The sequence below is a fragment of the Somniosus microcephalus genome, chromosome 5 (genome assembly GCF_052327205.1).
Source record: "Somniosus microcephalus isolate GS21.2 chromosome 5, FLI_Smic_1.0, whole genome shotgun sequence".
Lineage (NCBI taxonomy): Eukaryota > Metazoa > Chordata > Chondrichthyes > Squaliformes > Somniosidae > Somniosus > Somniosus microcephalus.
The window spans coordinates 225,911,597-225,924,655 of record NC_140991.1 but is presented as its reverse complement, the minus strand read 5'-3'; positions in this window follow the sequence as shown (position 1 = coordinate 225,924,655).

The following is a 13,059-nucleotide window of genomic DNA, read 5'->3' as shown; positions in this document are numbered from 1 at the left end:
CTAATAGAGGTCTTTAAGATTATGAAAGGTTTTGATAGATTGGATACAGAGAGAATGTGGGGAAGAGCAAAACTAGAGGCCATCAATATAAGATAGTCTCCAAGAAATCCAATAGGGAATTTGAAGAAACTTCTTTACCCAAAGAGTGGTGAGAATGTGGAACTCGCTACCACAGGGAGTGGTTGAAGCAAAAAGCCAGCGGACCTGGGAGGAACTGGAGCGGCAGCGGGAGCAGAATAAAGAGCGCAGCGAGAGGAGGCCTGAGAGCAGTGCCAGTGGGGGAGGAGCAGCAAGGCTCCAATTCAATAACAAAAAAAATCAAAGTGTGACTTCACAGGTAAGCAGGTAGGTGATTGGTGGTGAGTATTTCTTTTCTCTTAGGACTGAGGACTAAGTTACAGTAAAGACCTGTAGCATATAACTACATTTATAACTAACTAAACTTATTTTAATAAATTAAACAAAGCTATTACCTAGTGTACCTAGATTAAAAACTATAAATAGACAATTGATAGATATTTACGTAATTAATTAAATAAATTACAATAGAGATGGCAGGGCAGGTGATGTGTTGCAGCTGTAGCATGTGGGAGCTGATGGACCCCAGTGTGATCCAGTGTGACCACATCTGCAGTAAGTATCTGCAGCTCAATGAAATTCGGCTCAGAGTTGATGAGCTGGAGTCTGAGCTGCAGACATTGTGATACATCAGGGAGGGAGAAAGTTACCTGGACACTTTCTTCCAGGAGGCAGTCACACCCATTAGCTTAAATACTTCAGATTTGGCCTGTGGTCAGTGACACGAGTGTGTGACTGCGAGTGAGGCAGGTATTGGGATCCAGGAGGTAGCATTGGAGAAGCCTCAGCCCTTGCAATTGTCCAAAAGTTACGAGTTTCTTGCAACCTGTGTGGACGAGAGCAGGGACTGCAGGGAGGATGAGCAAACTGACCACAGCACCATGGTACAGAGGGCCATTCAAGTAGGAGGTGTAAAAATAATTGTCGTAGTGGTAGGAGACAGTATAGTTAGGGGGATAGATATTGTTCTCTGCAGCCGAGAGCGTGAGTGCCCGGTGCTAGGGTTAAGGACATCTCCTCGGGGCTGGAAAGGATTTTGGATTGGAAGGGGAAGGATCCAATTGTCGTGGTCCATGTAGGAACTAATGACATAGGTAAGACTAAGAAAGAGGTTCTGCTGAGGGAGTATTAGCAGCTAGGGTCTAAATCAAAAAGCAGAACCACAAAGTTAATAATCTCTGAATTACTACGTGAGTCACGAGCAAATTGGCATAAGGTCAATAAGATCAGAGAATTGAATGCGTGGCTCAAGGATTGGTGTGGGAGAAATGGGTTTTGATTCATGGGGCACTGGCACCAGTACTGGGGAAAGAGGGAGCTGTATCGTTGGGACGGCCTTCACTTGAACCATGCTGGGACCAGTGTCCTGGCAAATAGAATAAGTAGGGCTGTAGATAGGGCTTTAAACTAAATAGTGGGGGGGAGGGTTCCAGCGAGGAAAAATTTAGAAAGTTAAAGAGAAAGGACAGGGCAATAGTGCAGGGTAGCGATATGGGCAGAGTGTGACAGGAAGGGACAGAGCGTACAAGCATAAGAGTGCACCAGCAAATAAGGTCAGAGTAGGGAAAAATGATAAAAATGACAAAATTAAAGACTCTTTATTTGAATGCACAGTATTCATAACAAGACAGATGAATTGACGGCACAAATAGAAATAAATGGGTATGATCTAATAGCCATCACAAAGACGTGGTTGCAATGTGAACAAGGCTGGGAACTGAATATTCAGGGGTGACATTTTGGCAGGATAGACAGAAAGGAAAAGGAGGTGGGGTAGCTCTGTTAATAAATCAGTACAATAGTGAGAAACGATCTTGGCTCGGAAGTTCCAGATGTAGAATCAATTTGGGTGGAGGTGAGAAATAGTAAGGGAAAGAATGCACTAGTGGGAGTAATCTATAGGCCCCCTAACAGTAGCTACAATATAGGACAGAGTATAAATCAAGAAATAATGAGGGCTTGTAAGAAAGGTACTGCAATAATCGTGCCGATTTTAATCTTCATATAGATTGGACCAATCAAATTGTCAAAAGCAGCCTTGAGGACGAGTTCATAGAGTGTATTCGGGACAGTTTCTTGGAACAATGCATTGTGGAACCAAACAGGGAACAGGTTATTTTAGATCCAGTAATGTGTAATGAAACAGGATTAATTAATGATCTCATAGTAAAGGACCCTCTAGGGAAGAATGATCATAACATGATAGAATTCCACATTCAGTTTGAAGGTGAGAAACTTAGGTCTGAACCTAGAGTATTAAACTTAAATAAAGACAATTACAAAGATATGAGAAGAGAGTTGGCTAAAGTGGACTGGGAAAATAGATTAGAAGGTAAGACAGTAGAAAAGCAGTGGCAGACATTTAAAGATATATTTCCTGACTCTCAACAAAAATATATTTCAGTGAGAAAGAAAGATTTGAAGAGAAGGATGAACCAACCATGGCTAACCAAGGAAGTTAAGGATGGTATCAAATTGAAAGAACAGGCATACAATGTTGCAAAGATTAGTGGTAGGCCAGATTTTGGAAAATTTTAGAAACCAGCAAAGGATGACTAAAAAAATAATAAAGAGGGAGAAAATAGCGTATGAGAGTAAACTAGCAAGAAATATAAAAACAGACAGTAAGAGCTTCTACAAGTATATAAAAAGGAAGAGAGTAGCTAAAATAAACGTTGGCCCTTAAGAGGACAAGACTGGGGAAATAATAATGGGAAACAAGAAAATGACAGAGGCATTGAACAAATATTTTGTATCTGACTTCACAGTAGAGGACACTGAAACATCCCAGTAATAATAGAAAATCAAGGGGCAAAAGGGAGGGAGGAACTTAAAACAATCATTATCACTAGAGAAAAAGTGCTAGGCAAACTTATAGGCCTAAAGGCTGTCAAGTCCCCTGGACCTGATGGCCTGCATCCTAGGGTCTTAAAAGAAGTGGCTACAGAGATAGTGGATGCGTTGGTTATAATCGTCCAAAATTCTCTTGACTCTGGAAAAGTCCCTGCGGATTGGAAAACCGCAAATGTAACGCCCTTATTCAAAAAAGGAGGGAGACAGGGAGCAGTAAACTATAGGTCAGTTAGCCTAGCATCTGTCATTGGCAAAATGCTTGAATCCATGATTAACGTAGTAGTAACAGGATATTTAGAAAATCATAATACAATCAAACAGAGTCAACATGTTTCTATGAAAGGGAAATCGTGTTTGACAAATCTATTAGAGTTCTTAGAGGAGATAACAAACAGGGTGGATAAAGGGGAACCAGTAGATGTAGTGTATTTGGATTTCCAAAAAGCATTTGACAAGGTGCCACATAAAAGGTTACTGCATAAGATAAGAGCTCATGGTGTTGGGGGTAATATATTAGCAGGGATAGAGGATTGGCTAATTAACAGAAAACAGAGGGGGGCGATTTTCCCACTGGAGGTGGGATGGGGATGGATTCGGTTTGGGTGGGTTTGAAACCCGCCAGTTGATTTCAGAGTTGTGTGTTGCCCTTGGTCAATTAGTGTTTTGGGACTGAAACTCGCCTCTGCTGACATCACTTTTCCAGCCTGATTTTAGGGCTGCTTGCTGCCTTGGATCATTCCACTGGATTTCTGCCGATGCTGCACCACCTGCAACATATTCTGAGAAACCACTATGTCCTATTCCAAGGCAAGGGCCTCCCCGAGGTTCTTGGATGAGGCGCTGCAAATGTTGGCTGATGGGGTGAGAGCTAGCAGGGAGGTGCTCTTCCACTCATCTGGGAGGAAGAGGCCTCCCAAAGAAACCAAGGCTGTGTGGGTCCAGCTGCCAAGGGATATCACCTCCAGATCTGTGTGCAGATTGGATGAATGTTTCTGAGTATTGATGAAATGCCATCCCTGTTGGAAAGCATTAAAGTGATTTGATGCCAAAATGTTGGCGTTATGACATCTGTTCTTTTGCCTTAGGCAGCTCCACATTGCGGGCTCCACAACACTTGCGCTGTCAGGTTGGTAGCCAAAGTGAAAGGAGGCCAGAGAGTCATGTCCAATTTCTATGATGTCTTAAGATGGAGCCAAGGACATGTGCCAACTTGGGCAACCTATGCAAATCTGGCCAGGATAATTTCATCCCTTGCATCACGGGCAGCTATGTGCTTGCGTGCTGCCACTGCTGCTGGTCGATAGACCAGCACTCTGACCTCCTCTTCCTCCTGCTCCTCCTCCTCCTCCTGCTCCTCCTCTTCCTCCAGATCCTCCTCCTCTTCAGCCTCCTCATCATCCTCCTCCTCCTCATCCTCATCTGAGGAGGGCTGGAACTGAGCTACTTGCTCATCAGGAAGCTGCAAGCCATGACGTTGTGTGATGTTGTGCAGTGCACAGCAGACCACGACCATTCTGGAGACCTGATCAGTCAAGGCATCGGAAGCACATCTTCAACAATACAATGGTTTGCTTGATGATGGACCTTGTCGAAGTGTGGCTGGCATTGTAGTGCTCTTCAGCCTTGATAGCTGGCCTCCTGATCGGCGTCATTAGCCACTTCTTCAGGGCGTAGCCTTTGTCACCAAGGAGCCATCCATTACGTTGATTTGGTGGATTGAAAAGTGGAGGAACACTAGAGTGCCACAGGATGAAAGAGTCATGGCAACTATAACAGAACTTGGCAAAAACATGCAAAGACTCCTTCTTGTGGTTATGCACCAGCTGTACATTGAGGGAGTGGAAGCCCTTTTGGTTGACAAAGATAGCTGGGTTGTGATGGGGTGCCCTAAAGGCCACATGTGTGCAGTCTATGATGCCCTGCACCATTGGCATGCCTGCCATATTTGCAAAGCCAACCAAACGCGCTGTTATACTTGATTGATCCCTTGAGAAGTGGATGTAATTGTGGGCTTTAGTGAAAAGGGCATCAGTAACCTGCATGATGCAACTGTGGGTGGCCGACTGGGAAATGCCGCTGATGTCTGTTGATGATCCCTGGAAAGAGCCTGAGGCATAGAAGTTGAGTGCAGTGGTGACTTTGACAGCCACTGGTAAGGGGTGTCCACCCATTCCTCTGGGCACCAGGGCTTGCTGCAGCAATTCACACATCTCTCGGACAACCTCTTGCGAAATTCTCAGCCTCCTTTGGCACTGCTGCTCAGTCATATTGAGGTAGCTCATCATCTGTCTGTAAACCCTCTGTCAGGGGTATCTCCTGCGGCAAGGTGCCTTGATGCACTGGTGCCTTCTACCCTGTGCAGCATCAGGTGACTGAGCAGGAGGTTGGGGCTCCTGCTGCTGTTGCTGCTGAGCTGCCTGGTTCTGCTGCTGCCATGTATGCTCCACATCCAAAACTGAGGTCCATGGTGAAAGGAAAATATTGTTCCCATGCTGCTGGCAGATGCCTCTGTTGGGGAAGCGCTCATTACAAGCGGGGAGAGGGTCTTCCAAGGAGGTCCCACAGTTGATAGATTCAAGCTGCAGCATCTCTGACTTTGGAAGGCATGCTAAAAGTGCTCAAAGCCCTTTTTAAAGCAAAGTTCTGCCACCTGCAACTAATCCCTGATGAAATCTCCGATTTAATGTTTGAGCTGCAGCTGTGAGGAGACCACCCACTTGTCATCCCGCCAGGTTTACCTGGCGTGGTTTAGGAGGGTCGTGGAACATGCCGAAATGGTAAAATAAATAATGAGGGCCTCTAAAATTGGCATTTAAGCCTTTTAACAAGTTCTCTGGCCAGCTGGAGGAGGGACCGTTACCCGCCCGGCAAAACCGGCACCGGCAAAATCCCGCAGAGGCAGTTGGAGGCGGGTTCCGAACCCGCACTCATTTTTTCTGATTTTCCTGCCTATCCCGCCTCCAAACCCACCTCCTCGGGCCTCAGAAAATCACCCCCAGAGAGTCGGGATAAATAGGTCATTTTCAGGATGGCAATCTGTAGCTAGTGGGGTGCCACAGGGATCAGTGTTGGGGCCTCAAATATTTTCAATCTATATTAATGACTTGGATGAAGGAAGCGAGTGTATTGTAGCCAAATTTGCAGAGGATACAAATATAGGTGGGAAAGCAAGTTGTGAGGAGGACTTAGAGTCTGCAAAGGGATATAGATAGGTTAAGTGAGTGGGCAAGAATTTGGCAGATTGAGTATAATGTGGGAAAATGTGAAGTTATCCACTTTGGTAGGAAGAAAAGAAAACAAAAATATTATTTAAATGGAGAAAGACTACAGAATGCGGTGGTGCAGAGGGATTTGGGTGTCCTCATACATGAAACACAAAAAGTTAACATGCAGGCGCAGCAAGTAATTCAGAAGGTAAATGGAATGTTGGCCTTTATTTCAAGGGGGATAGAGTATAAAAGTAGGGAAGTCTTGCTACAACTGTACAGGGCGCTAGTGAGACCACACCTAGAGTACTGCGTACAGTTTTGGTCCCCTAATTTAAGGAAGGACATACTTGCATTGGAGGCAAGTCAGAGAAGGTTCACTAGGTTGATTCCTGGGATGGAAGGGTTGTCTTATGAGGAAAGGTTGAGCAGGTTGGGCCGATATTCATTGGAGTTTAGAAGAATGAGAAGTGATCTTATTGAAACATATAAGATTCTGAGGGGGTTGAACAGGGTAGATGCTGAGAGGATGTTTCCCCTCGTCAGGGAATCTAGAACTAGGGGGCATAGTCTCAGAATAAGGGGTCGCACATTTAAGACGGAGATGAGGAGGAATTTCTTCCCTCAGAAGGTTGTGAATCTTTGGAATTCTTTACCCCAGAGAGCTGTGGAAGCTGAGTCATTCAAGGCTGAGATAGACAGATTTTTGAGCTACAGGGGAGTCAAGGGTTATGGGGAGTGGGCAGGAAATTGGAGTTGAGGCCAAAATCAGATCAGCCATGATCTCATTAAATGGCGGAGCAGGCTCGAGGGGCCGAATGGCCTGCTCCTGCTCCTATTTCTTATGTTCTTATGTTCTTAAAAGTATAGATGCATTTAAGGGAAGGCTAGACAAGCATATGAGGGAGAAGGTAATAGAGGGTTATGCTGATAGATTTAGATGAGGAAAGACGGGAGGAGGCTCGAGTGGAGCATAAAACCAACATGGACTGGTTGGGCCGAATTGCCTATTTCTGTGCCATATATCCTATGTAATCCTATGTAATAAATATATGCAAATTGGTGTCCTATCACTTAAATAGATCCAACATCCCCAAACCACTTATGCCCAACGGCTAGCAGTTCTCCAACGGGAGATAAACGATTTTTATGCAAAATAGTTGACCCTGGAAAATCTGCAGGGGTCAACGGCTGGGTAAGTGGGTGGGCAGAAGTGTATGACTGCTCCATTTCTGCCATGCAAATGCAGATTGAGCGATCTAGGCCTGTATCTTCATGGGCCAAGTCTCGTTTCTGTCACAAAAACATCATCGAAACAATGCATGTTTTGGCCCAAATTTCATCATCAAGTCAGATTTTGTCAAATAAACTAAAATAGGTTTGTCAAGCACTTTTTCCACAAAGATGCTTTCCCTTTAAATCAAATTTCTGATTCTTCTGTGTAAATCACATTTGGCACAATTGTAAGGGGTTTTAGATCGCAGAGGTTTCTCTCTCTCGAGGCCTCTCTCTCTTGCACAGTAAAACCTTGAGTGGTTCGACCCACTCGCCCCTTAGATTCTGTGCTCTGGACTTTGGGGCAGGAACTACAATGTAGAGAACTCTTGTAGACCAAGTTTGATGAAACAAAATGAAATTTTATTGCATAAGGAAAAATATCAAATGCAAGCAGATAAGAGAGTACATGGGAGGGAAAAACACAAACAAATCATAACACAATACTAACTAAGGCAAATACAGGCATCTTATACTCTACAAAAATCATCATGAAATAAGGAAACACACGGAACATCGAGGGACAACAACTCATGTTAATTGTACCCTTAAGTCCACCCCCTTAAACCTATCTAGATCTGATTGTGAAGGGCCAGAAACATGCTCACCAATCCACCTAGGAAGTACCAGGTTTTGGAAACAAGTCTGGGTTTTGATCCCTTCAGGCGTCCCATCTCCTCGTGGATTGTGTAACCCCAGCGAGCTGCGCCACACCTCTCTCCTGAGGTGGGGGTCGGGGGCGGCTGGACACCGGCTGGCCTGGATGTCGTTTGTTTTTGTCTCTTCTCCCGAGCCGGGAGAGGGCCTCTCGTTTTCGTCAACGGCCCGGGGTTGGTAGATGACCTCCCGAAGTTTTAACCTCGGGGCGGGACGCCGGCTTCGAACGACCTTCTTGATGGCGGCTTAGTCTTCTTCTTCTTCCTCCGATGGTGGAGAGGAGTTTGTTGATCTTTTCCCAAACCAGCTCCTCTTTACCCAGCTCAGAAGCCGGACCAGCTGCCAACACTCCAAGGCTGAGCTTGAAAGGCTGAGGCTCACCCCACCGCTCCGAAGAAGCTCCGGCTCCACTCCAACTCAACTCAACTCAACTCAACCAACCGCCGAATTTAACTCCCGAATTCCTACCCCAGTCTTCCAATTATACTTTTCCTTCAGAAGCTTCCACTTCCCGCCCAAAATCAGGTTAGTCTTTGTTTAACTTTTATGCGGGCTGGGAGCACAGCGGGTAGTTATTATATTTTAAAATATTTTAGATGGCCGGTAAAGGCCCATCTCTGGTCTGGAATGACCTTCATTGTTTTTAATGTCCTGCTGATCTCATTATCTAGTCCTTGGTGCTGTTCTCATGAATATGAAATTGTCCCCTTTTGTCTGGGTCAACATTTAGATGGCCTCTGTCTCCAGGCCGATCTTGACTGGATCTGTATCTAATCCATATGTATATGTGGGTGTCTGGTTTCGTTCTCTCAGAAACGGCTTCCAGAACTTACTGTGGGCTGAATCCACAAAGCTGTCTGAGGATTCACAGGAACCATTTTAAAATGTCCCAATAAGCCGGTCACGTGGTATGGTGGCCATTTTGTATGCCCCTTTTTCTGGGCTTCTTTTAAAACAGTCTTTAAAAATCATGGCCTCTTCTGCCATTTGATCCTTTATAATATAAAGTTCAATTTTGCGAATCCTACACAATTGAAATTGATTGAAATTTTAAATTCACTTAATCTCTAATATAAAGAGTGCAGTTTTGCTGTTTCTTTACAGATATAATACCAGAACCTAACTGAGCCTTTAGCAGCAGTTTTAAGCTTTGTCAATGTGTTGGGCCTGCTGGAAATTTGGAGAATAAACAAGACTTTGGACAGAGGAACATTACCGTGCTCCAATATGCCTGAGCCTGATCCCGATGCCCCATTAATTTTTGCTACTTTTCACTCATACTTACAGGACCTTAGCATATATGATGTATAAAGTAAATTCTGGGCAACAATTCCTGTCTGGTTGTCATATGAGTTAATGGCAGGACTGAAGGATGAAGTATGCTAATATCATGTTCCCATTATGTACATGATAAGATGCAGCCAAGATATTATTTTTGAAACATTAATTCAAAGGCTTTCTGTTAAGTATTAATTGCAGCTTTAAATAAAGACTGGGAAAGACATATCACTGTAGAACCTATAAATCCTATTAACTTGAACAGGCTTGAATTCTCCATCTATTCAGTGGGTAATTGCATTGCTTGGTATGATTCTAACTCATGCAGATGAGGGGGGCCTAAATGTGATCCCTAGTCTGCACTGAATTAGTATATCTTAGCCAAGGGGGCAATGGGGTGCTACAATTGCCTTGAAAGATCCTGGGCTAGATAGGGGGAAAATTACCACAGGTCCTGCTCCTGATTGCTATCCAGTGACTCTTAGAAAGTACACATGTGCGCACATCAGGCGAGAGCAGGATCAGGCTCACTTTGATCCCTTCTGCTCTCCAATAGTCTATCAATGATCACTGTCTGGGCTTATGCATGGAGGCCATTTGAGTGGGGCACTGGAGGTCAGCTGCTGCCTGCAGAACAGCATCCCAGCATGAGTTAGTCTCTTCGTGAAAGAAGGGAATCAAGTTCGGGGGCCAGTACTATATCTGTGGGAATTAAGGATGGCAACAGACAATACGCTACGAAGTGAAGTGAAATGAAATGCATGACAGGCATACCATTTGCCATTAAAACAAAAATGTGTATTTAAGTAACACGGTCACTGTTAAATAAATTGTGCAGGATAAATTCAACCCATACATATATTTTAAAAAACACACAGCCAGAAATATCCACTTAGCTTTCGTCAAGTAATGCAATCCAGTGAGCGGGGACCTGATTTTAATGCTCCAATTGATAGCTGCTATGCATTAGATGTCTAATTTATCACCCAGTTCACCTATCCACAAGCGCAGGCAGCTTGCAGATTCTGTTAAATGAGCTTTTCACTTATCGCACAGCAGAATAATGAATTATGAATGAAAATCAACAATTGCTATAAGCTTTTAAATTTCAGTGGACTTCCAACTTTCCACCACATCACAGTTTCATCAGGCTGTTAAGAATGAGGCAGTTCAAATCCTATGGGAATTAGCCATGAGGAAAATTTAGACTTAAGGTTTAGATTTAGCTTCAGAGGATCCAAAGTTCTGAATTTGAATGCAAAGCATGAAGTGTATGGCTGCAGAATGCAAATCCAAATGATTGCACATTACCCTGGTGTAGGTGAAAAAAAGATTAGAAGTTATTTTCGCTTACATTAAAGTGTATGAGTAAGAACATTCATCATCTGGAATCATATATTACACACTTCACAGCACAAGTGAAGCAGTTCTAACATAAGAGTGCAAAGGTGGTTAGATAAGGATCAGACAGATTCATCACCACCACAAGGTTGCACACCACCTTCCCCACTGGACTACTAGTAATCAGGTTTAACTTACAAAATAAATAAAAATGAAGAGTGTCTACTGTTAAAAGCAAGAAATGCTGGAACGACGCAGCAGGTCCTTCAACAGCGGAGATCAGGGTCGGATATTTCCCTGGAGATGCTCCCACTCTGCCGTCATAACGTTGCCAGACACCTGACAGAAGCGTGGGCCCCAGTAATAACTCCAAGGCATGTTCAGAGCTGGGGGCGGGAGGGTGTGGTTTGCAATATCACGTGGGAAACCCAGAAAAACTTTCAGCGTGTCTGTCTGTGGCATTTTAATACAGCCACCTGAAGAGCAGCAGAAAATCTGCAAAATACTGTCAGGCCTTCCACACACACTTACCGCAATTACAAAGGGAATGACTAAGTCCAGCTCAAGCATGAGTGGCTTGCTGTCGCAGGGCATTGCGAGGATGTCTTCTTCCATGATTAGTGTGGCCAATACCGTGGAACATCAATCGCGGCAATCAAATGAGTCCATGCAGACCTTGATCATGGTTGTGAAGACTCTGGGGGGGGAAAATTCAGTTGGTAGTGCCACCTGTTAGTGCCTTAAGAGGGCGCTAAGTGGGGCGCAAACCAACTAGCGCCCAGGCGCGGCACTGCCCACGCCTCCCGCAGAATTCAGCAGGAGGTTAGTGGTGGCGCTAACCGGTAGCGCCCTGCAGCGCTGCGCCGCTGGCGATGACGTCATTGGTGTGCACAGCGCCCTGCTCACACCCCGGCCACGATCTTCGGGAGCGCCCCTGATTTACCGCTGGACGCCATGTCTGACGGGGTCAGGGGGGTGTACCTGCGGCCGGGGAGGCGCAATTTAAAGGCGAGGTGTGGGGCAGCCATTTTAGTTGCTGGCCACCTGCCAGCACCTGCCTGCGCTCCCGTCCCTGGCCTCCTGAACTCCCCCCCCCGCTGCGGAGTGCCGGCTGCGCTCCAACAGCCTGGCACTTCTCTTGGGTGCTGTTAGATCCGTGTATTTTGATGTTGTGTGTCCTTCAATAACTAGGCACGAGACTGCAGGGAACAATCAACAGGTGTTTACTGGATGAGAGTTACTCTAAAACTAAACGTACAGATCCCTACTCAGGGTTTATATACAGGTGTGGTCACTGCCGGTACTACAGTATACAGGAGCTGTAAAAAGTAGTTCTCCCCTTAAAGGTACATACACTACAATTCCTCCCCTTTTAGATTAACAGTACCATAACATTCATTTAACAATTAACACTTTTAACATGCACATTAACTGAAAATAGTCCATTTATAAATTCAGTCTTTGGGGCGGCTTCCTGATCCTTTCTGGATAGTGCCTTTCCTGAGTGTCTTGCTCTTGGTGCGGAGGCCCCCTGTCGTCAGTTGGTTCATCAGCTTCCGATGCTACTGTTTCTGGGGTAGATGCTACCTGTATGTCGGGTTCATCACCAGGTGCGCGAGACATGGGGTTGACTCGTTCCTGTGACTCTAGGATCTGGTCGACATGGCATCTCACAATGTTCTCCCCAACATCCACAGTGTACATTAGTGGCCCCTGCTGTGTGCATATCGTTCCTGGTTGCCATTTCTCTGTTCGGTAGTCACGGGCCAAGACTGGTTGTCCTACATTGAAGCTCCTTGTCGGCTTCTCATTGATGGACAGTTTGAAGGTCGAGAGCTGGAGAGACAGTTTGAAGGTCGAGAGCTGGAGAGACAGTTTGACGGTCGAGAGCTGGAGAGAGGACATTTTGAAGGTCGAGAGCTGGAGAGACAGTTTGAAGGTCGAGAGCTGGAGAGACAGTTTGAAGGTCGAGAGCTGGAGAGACAGTTTGAAGGATGAGAGCTGGAGCGGAACCCGGTTACCAGGACGCCAAGTTGGACAGCCAGGGGTAATGTGCAGGCCAGGTGTGTGGAAGAAACCGAGGGGAAACATCGAGAAAAACTGAGAGGAAACATCGAGAAAAATAGAGGAAACATCGAGAGAGAGAGAGGGGAAACATCGAGAGAGACCAAGATGGAAACATCGAGAAAGACTGAGGGGGCACTTTATTTATTTTATTTATTTAATTAATTAATTAAATTTATTTAATTATAAGTTGTGAGTTCCTCACGATGCTCTCCCAGTGCGGCCACCCTGTAACCAGAGATTATTCTAGAAGCCTGGGTAGAAATATCAATGTAATTACTGTAGAAATTACTTTTTTTACATTATT